We start from the raw sequence: 8,977 nt of genomic DNA, 5'->3' as shown, positions 1-8,977 counted from the left end.
AGACTAGAAGCCTCAACTGAGCCCCTGTTGCCACAGACCCAAGTCCCAGAGAGGTGATGCCATCAAAATCTGCTTCTTATTAAAAACCACACAGTATTACATGTTGCCTGTTTCTAACATTCTTAGGCAAATAGAGTAATATATTTAAAACATCCCCATCTTTCTGGTCTTCTAAAAAACGATATCCTGGAATAGATAAGGTTTAATGTTTGATACAGATGCACTCCTTTTGGACTTTCAATCTTATTCCTCCTTCTAGGAGGACATTTGGCAGAAAAGTCATGATTGTGATCAAAATAATTGAGAATTAAAAAAAATGGATTTTTTCTCATTTTTATTTTATTTTCCCATTTTTATTTTGACAGCATCTGGCTTTGCAGATAACCACTGTTCTGTGGTGCTTCGTGTCAACTAGAAAAGACATCACTGATGGCACTGGTCAAACTGAAAAGTAGGGTAAGCTTCAAAGTGTACACATGAAGAAGGGATGGTTGGTGTAGGATAGGACAGGACAGAGCAGGGTAGGGTAGTGAGAGCAAGCTGAGTCATACTGTGTTCTTTAATGGTAGTTATATTAGAAGTCCATTTCCAACATTATTGTGATATACATTCCACCTTCCATTTGCTTTAAAAACTAAATTGCTTGGTTATTTCCTTCGTATGAAATGCATTTTTATTGAAAAAATAATTGGCAATTTCATAGCTATGAATCTGACGTACTAAAGTGACTGATAACTGTGCCACTAACTTAAGTGGATACCAGACCAGGTCCTTATTTACATGTCCTTTCTTATAAAGTCACTGCATTTAAATTATAACTGTCTGCAAGTGCCATCTATACAGTCTTTCTGAGTTCATTTTGTGATGCTGTGTCCCACTATTGCTTACAAATTGGTGCAAAAGTTATACTGCAAGAGTAACAACATCAGGAGACAGTAGTAATGTGTACTAATAAAATCCAGACTGTATTCTAGGGAACTGCTTTTCCTTTGTGAGATTAGTCTTTCTTCATAAGAAAACTAAAAAAAAACCCAGAAAGTGGTCTAACCACAATGCAGTCCTCAAGAAAGTTATAACACATGGAGTTCATATCCTTTGGAAGAAAGCAATGTGTAATTCCACAACCCTCTGCATCCCATCTAGATAATGTAACTCTCTGTCTGATGATCAAGGAATAATACAATAAATCACTAAGACTCTTGGTTGCTTTGTAAGTAGTTAATTTCTGGTGTATTGCGTCTAGATAGTTGGATGAAAAATATATTCTATTTAAATTGGATTTTAAGCCATTCCCCAAACTATTCCACTATATTCCTTTATTCCTTTCCTTTATATCCTGAGACAACTGGGCTTTTCTTTATTTTCCATGCAGTTCTGTGTAGTTTTTAAGGCCAGCTATGATCTAAAACATGTCATAAAGAGAGGTAAGTAATTTGTTTAAAACAAAATGGAATATCTAATGCATATAATGTAAATTCTCACCACGACTAGTATTTAAATGCAACAGAACACCAGAGCTTTGTCTACAGGGTTAGATGAAAAGAAGTTTTAAGATTAAGGATAACTATGCCAAGACCTGGCACCCATCCATTTCAAAACATGTTTAGGTGATGCTCCTCTGGAGCAGGGGCTCAGAGCACCCAGACTGTGCACAGGAAAAGGAGACCTTTGGAAATCTGTTGATGCAATGCATTATTGTGTGGCCCACTGTTCCCAGACCCAGTGTACTTGCAACACAAGAAAAAAACTTTGATCCACTGCTTTAAGGTGCCAAGCGTGCATGGGACACAGAAGAGGCTGTTCACACTTCTGGTCATCACTACATTGGAGAGCAATCTAAGCTAGGTGCTTGCATGTAAATATCACAGGGAAGGTGAGTCTAGATTGGAAAAGAAATTACAAATTCCTTTTGTTTTATATCATAGTCCAAGTGCTGTCAAAAGTGGGTACCATGGAAGAGAGAACACAAACTTCCAGTGTGATATATGTCATTCAACAGAAAACCACGGGAAAGTAACTACTTGACGTATTCAAAAGATGATTCAGTTCTTCCATAGGTTTCGGCGATGTTCAATAAATACACAGTGACATCCTTCAAGTTCACAATTCATGATACTCAGCTTATATTTGGCTTCCATTAAATTTATGGTCTCTTCATCTTTCCTATGCTGCCATTCACTTGAAAAAGAGCATTAAATACTTAAAAAAAATCACATCTGCACCCCTGTCATTTGTCTGTTCCTGTGTATGTGTTTGAAAGCAGCTTCCTCCCTTCCCCTAGACTTCTCCATTGCCTAGTTTCTTCTCAGATAACATACATTTCCTAAAAACATGAATCTCTACCTAACTAGAGAGAAAAAGAGACTGGATCCATCTGATCACTCATATTATACACATCTGTACTAAATGTTAAATTTAATCCCTCAGTGCATTACACATATGAGCACACCGCAGCATTAAGCAATAGAAAACATCCACAGAGAGATCATTGAACAGATATTTCACAAATCTGGGTTTGTTGACAAGCTTAGTCTTGCCAATTAAATCTGAACCATACTCCTTTTTGTTTTTTTTTTTTTTTAAAAAAGATGAAAACCAAGACAAAACCAGAAGGGAGTTATTCTGTCATAACAACCACAAATCCCTATTAAAGTGAGGTGATTCTGGCTGTATTGAAGCCATAATTAATTTTTTGTTAACTTTAACGGGGACAAGGTTTCACCAGCAAATGTTCAGAAATCTGTAAAAGTTAAAAAAAAAGTCATGACACTCAAGCTTCTTACATTTTGAGTAATAAGTAAGACCAAGGCATCATGCTAATCATCTTTGACTTCAACAATGCAGTGGTAATGGAAAGAAGTTTTAAGATTAAGGAATCCACAATGGAGATTATTCAAACTAAAATATTTTATGATGCTCTTAATTACTTAGGGTTAGGTTTTGATTTTTACTCTTTTCTCAGGACTGTCAGTTGCACAGGATGAGGACCTGGAAGTAGGGAATGAGTGATCTTTTCCATATCCCAAAAATATTTTAAGTGTTCTAAACATGGTAGTCTGACTTTTCAGTTCTGTTTTATAATTCACTGAATAGCATTAAACTTGTTCTCCTAAACTGAAAGTTTTAGTCTTATTTCTGAATAAAGAGTCAAGCAACAGGGACCCTACAGAAAAGTTTCACCTAGCACTGCTACAATATGAAAACACTGGTTTTATAACTGCTGAACCATATCTGTTGATATGCCAAGGAAATGGACTTATAAGTCCAAGAAAAAATACTGATTTTTTCATAGCTTTTCCAGTACCAAACTAGAGTAGCCAAAAGCTTTATATTACAGGTGGACTGCCATAGGCCTGGGGAGCTTTGGAGCCTTAACTGCTCTGAGAATCCCCAGAATCAAAAAACCTGACATACTGTAAAGTGAGCTGCAAGAAGCCAAGAAGGTTGGGGAGATCAGGCCTCTCAAGGCTTCCAGGTTCTTGGCTCAGAAATATTCCTCCGGGCAATCTGCTGATGATCTTGTAGCTTGGAGGAGAGGCTCTGCTAAGGAGCCAGGGAGGAAGATTTTAATCCGTCAGACATGTCTACATTCCTGCAAACAGTTTCAGCAAATCAACATTTTCCAGAGAAGCAATATTCCCCTAAAAATTTCCAGTCAGTCTGAATGCTGCTTTCATGCTACAGCGCAAAACCATATGGACACTCAGTGTCCTGCCCCTGTACAAATCTTTGTCCTGCCCTCTTGTGCTCTTTTCCCAATTTGGTGAGTTTAAAATCATAGTAGAATGTACTCAGGTTTTATACTCTGTTTATTCTGTGTTTGACTCTTCACTGTCTCTTTTACCAATCTTTTTAGTCCAGTGTTTTGCCTGAACAAATTCTATAGACTTGGATATCTGCAGCGAAGGACGCTCCACAACCTTTCTGAAAAACCTCTTCCAGCGCTTCATCATGCTGTCCAGCTTCTTTTAGATATTCCATACACAGAGGCTGTAATGTTTAATATCAAATTTACTTACTTGAAAACAGTTGGTGTTACATGAGATTTCTGATTCAGCAGTGATACAAAAATGTACTGAAGACCATACAGTTCAAGCACAATACTGGTGTGATTTCCCTTACCAGTCTCATGCTTACTGTCATGACACCAGGCATCCCCAGCTGCTGTGAAGGAATAAGTGGGTTGAAGCCAGCTCAAATCCATTTCTCTCTTCAGAGTTCTTTTGTTTGTCTAGTTTTATATGTTTGGCTGAGCTATGGATTCACTCCCCCCATGCTGGCCTGTCTAACTCAGGAAGTCATTCACGCTCTTTTAAGGAACTCAGGGAGCTTGATCCACTCAACTGTTGATAGCTGCTTATCTAAACCAAAGGTCACCCTCCAGTCCTCTTTTGTCATGAGATAAAATCAGCTTCTTTGCAACAGCTGAGGTCAATCTCAGCCTGCATTATTCACTGAGCTTCACAGTCACATCATCCTTCCCATCTTCTCTGAGCCTTCTCTCATTTTAAGAGTTTATTGGTCAGCCACACTCAGTAAGATGACTTAAAAGCATTTTTCTATTATTGTTTCAGTAGCTAGAGGTTATAAAATGCAGCAATACCAGAAAGCTCCTTCTTTGCTCCAGGTGCAACTTAGTGTGTGCCAGGAGGAAGCAATTCAGCAGGCCAAGTGGGCTTTACCATCTTACTTAACTACCCCTATAAAGAGGAAAGATTGTGATTAAAACAAGCCTGTCCTCATTGTCTGTAGGGATAATTTTGCACCTTTGGCAAACGGCCAGTTCGGTGCCCCTGGGTTGTTTAGACGCCGGAATACATAAAAGAACTTGGGCAGTTTTTGACAAAATTTTCACATTTCTCAAGTGTTGGGAAGTTATTGTTCATGCAGTCTTCAAACAAGCTGACACAAGAGAAGCCTGCTGGGGTTAGCTCAGTTTATGTGTAATGAGCCCAAAACAACAGAAGCCAATATTTCACTCTATAACCGGAATCAGCAGCTTATCTTGTTAACTGTTCACAGTGTAGCTGCTATGCCTGAGGAAGCTGGATATTCCTCCCTTTCTTTGCGTGAAAACCTTGTTCACTTGACATTGTGAGGCTGCAATTTATCCTTATTGTAAGCCTGCTATGAACTACTCTCTTACTATCTAGGAAAAAACTCAAGTGACCACTTACAGGTTTTATGGTATTTTTAGCTCAAGATGATTCTATCATTTCACAACACGGTGTGATGATTTCCATTTGCTAGTCAAAGGTATTATAAGTCTTAACAATATGTGAAAGCAGGGATAAAACTCTCAAGACATATCTGTAAGTTCAAAAGGCCACATTGAAATTAAACTAGTAATAAGTGTTCCTTGACTGATATCTTAAATGACAAATTGTATTCTGGAAGCATTTTCTATAACAAGATTCTGAACTCTGAAATAGGGGTTTAGGTTTATAAAGGAAACAATTACAAAAGCAAGGCCAAGTCCCTGCATCTGGATTCAATGGAAGCACCATAAAGCTCGGATGTTCTAAATGTAAGTCTGTACCAATCAATGTTGAAAACTTCTGTAGTGTAAATATAGTGAAGGTATATTTTCTTTTTCCTTGAGGAAAATATAAGAAAGTGGTAGTTATAAGCAAGAAATATTTCTAAATGTATCTACCTTTTCAGTAGGAAAAAATGCATTTATCTTCTATTTTTCAGAACATATTTCCAAATAGAGCAATGTAGTACTTTCAACTCAACTCTACATCTGTGCTGATAGATTTACTTCCCTCCTAGATATGGCCTCTAAGTGTCATTTGGGCTATATTATAGGAGAAAGCCTAGATCTTGCTGTCTACTTATCAGAGCAGCCATATGAAAAGCTCTGATTTCTAATATTTTTGTCCACTGGATTTTGTTTAGCCATTCCTATCATGCAGATCTGTCTAATGCTGCACTACTACAAACATCACAAAACCGAACAAGATATGGCAAAACATAATCTAAACCTGCACTTATCTGCCCTGACATGCTGAGCATTAGGAAAACATCTTTTCTCTTTGATCACATGCTCTTATGCTACTTACACAGCTCACATACAAAACAATTACAACTGTTCATTTTGTAAAACTATACACGAGTAAATAAAAAAAGCTGTTCATTGATAAAATCATTTAAAGTCTAAAACAGAAAATTGCTTTTGGTGCCTCCAGTTCAGTTCTTACAGAGGGCATTAAACAGACAACTTAATATAGGAATATGGCCTATAGGAATCTTTAAAAGATGGAGCAGGACACATTTCATGATTTCTCAGTCATTTCTCCAGGGTTTCTGCTCATTAGAGTGTTGTTAATTACTTAGCACCAACCATACAAAGCCTATTTCTTAGTCCTAAAATACATTGTGTCAATTCACCTGGGCATCCAGTTCAGGATTTAAGGCTTGCCTTTCAACTAAGTAAAATCCAACAACTCTGAAGTGTTTCTCTGTTAGTTTTTGACACAGATATACACATTGTGAGAATACTAAAAGGGGTAGGAGAAACACTTGTTTAAATCAAGGGAGTGTTTCCAAAAGTAGGGATGGATAAAAAATGGGAGCTGGAAAATGGTTTCTAACTTTATATGCTGGAATAGCTGGCTGATGAAAGAGGGGAATATCTCTGATTATTGTTCCGAAGGACCTCATTAAGTTTCTGGAAAAGATTGTACATCATGATAGCCTGTGTTATTAGGAGGCTAAGTTCATTGGCCAAAGAGTCATATGTGCTTCCAAGCGAGGTAACAAGAAGTGACTGCAGATTGCAGTGTGTTTCAAGTGTGCATCAAGAAAATTGTCAGCAAGTCTTGGTGTTTAAAGGGAAGCCCACTGTTAAGAGCCAACTTGGGTCTAAGTTGCAGCAGTAGAAGGGACTTGCACAGCTGAACACAGTTTCGCAGCATTATTAGAAGGGCAGAATTTGTTCTTCAAATTGAAATGTTGTTCTTCAACTTGAAATGTTGTTCTTCTATATAAACTGAACAACGCTGGCTGAAAAGGTTAAAACCGAGGAAGTGGAGGAACTTTTCATAATTTTCAATGTCAAATAATATACTGCAAACCACAGTCACCCCAGTAAAGTGAAGGACACTTATGTGGAGAATGTTTACTGCCCACTGCTACAGATGCTTCTTGCATTCTTTCTTCTTTTTTTTAATATTTTAATAAAGTTGACCTCTTGGCTAAGGAAGGAAAGCAAATGAAGTAAAGTTCTTATCACTTCTTTTTTCTTTCCTTGTTTAATTCTTTAGCTGACAACATAAGGAAGAAAATCTGGCTCTGTTATACTTGATTTCATAGATTCGGAAGTGACATAGAAAACGCCTGTCAACTGTTTCCATGTTATTACTCCCAGGTTTTTAACAGTCTAATAGAAGTATGCTATGCAGTTGAAAGAAAAACTTCCTCTTCACAACGTTTCACTGGGAGAATAGAAATAAAATGAGAGGAAAAAAGATATAACGATGTACAGTCAGAGGAAACTAAACATACTTCTTCTAGTGGTATCTCTCATTATAGATTGCAACAGATTCCTTCATTCATCCTTTTAATCACAGTACCTCTTTATACCTTCATCTATTGATACTTTAAGAGGCTACACCATTTACTGTCCTTTTGCTTTGTCATTTACAACACAAAGGTAAAGCAACACTGCATCTCTCAAGGTAACAAGAGAAGTGAACTTGCCCCACAGGTTTTCATCCAAGTCACTCCTCAGTTAAACCAGGTACAAATGGGCTACACTGGTTTGAGGGAAATCAAAGAGCCCTATGTAGCTGCGGCAGTGTATACAACACTTGTCTGTCCTGTGTTCAAAAGTCTCCGGATACAAGTCAATCCGGAGGTACGTGATGGGCAGAAGTGTTAGCGCAGCGCTGTGCTCAAGCAAACAAACTCTGCAAAAGGCAGACATGGGATCAAGCTAACACAGCTATACAATCCCCGTCTGGAGCTGCCATGCAGACGCAGCTAGTGGGCTCCAGCCACCCACCAGACATGCCCAAAGGCACTGGAAGCATGGACAGTCATGTGACATCTTTGTTTGCACTGGCACAAGAAACACTTGTGTTTTGCTGATGGCAGCTGAGGGCCCACCAAGGCTGTGGAAGACCCCTTACACCATCTAACTCCCTGCCTTCTCTGTTGCCTGTGTTTTCTGCATACCTCATTGAGCCTTGGCCTATCATTGCTTTCCCTCACACACTGCTGACCATCATTTTTTCTCCATTTCTTGTTAATTATCATTTACTCTAATTAGTTTGTGATATAACTTGTCAGGCATCATAGTTCAAACACGCAAAATATCAAAAGTAAATAAAGGAAATACTGGCACTGGCAGTAGAGTTAGCATACTCTCCCAATATAAACACTCAGTGCCTGAAGACAAGTAGTGAACGAGTCACGACAGCACATTGGTATTATTTCTGTAAGTTAACAGTTTGTTTTTCTGCATCATAAAGTTGAATGCAGTCCATCAACTTTTTCTAGGACTCCTCATTTTTCTGCTGGAAGTTAAACAAGGTCCTAATTCATCTGGAGAAATTTATTCCCAATTTGCTACCCAGTGGTAAAAGCGCGAGTTAATTTATTACCAGCTCCAACAGAAGGAATTTAAAAACTGCTGCTTTTTCACATGTGTACCACTTATGGAATTTCAGTCTTCTGGGCTCCATGTTTCCGCTCATTAGGAGATAGCTGTCAGGAAGGTCAACCTGACCATCAGGTATACTCATCAGCAGGACTGTGATGGTCTATTCCTCTCTTTGTTGCTGCATAGCGAATTAAAAAAAAATCAGTTTCAACTTTAAAAAGTCTGTCTTGTTTAATAAACAGAATCTCAGTCCTCTCCCTCCTTCCTGCATGAGGCTGCTTGACAAAAGAGAAACTGAGAGAGAAACTCAGCTCATTGATGTGAGATGGATGGCACTGGATAGAATTAATAGGGGAGGAGAGAAGGCTG

This window comes from Pipra filicauda, unplaced genomic scaffold, assembly GCF_003945595.2.
Source record: "Pipra filicauda isolate LSUMZ 115617 unplaced genomic scaffold, ASM394559v2 scaffold115_size4368891_pilon, whole genome shotgun sequence".
NCBI classification, from domain to species: Eukaryota; Metazoa; Chordata; class Aves; order Passeriformes; family Pipridae; genus Pipra; species Pipra filicauda.
This window is presented reverse-complemented; position numbering follows the sequence as displayed.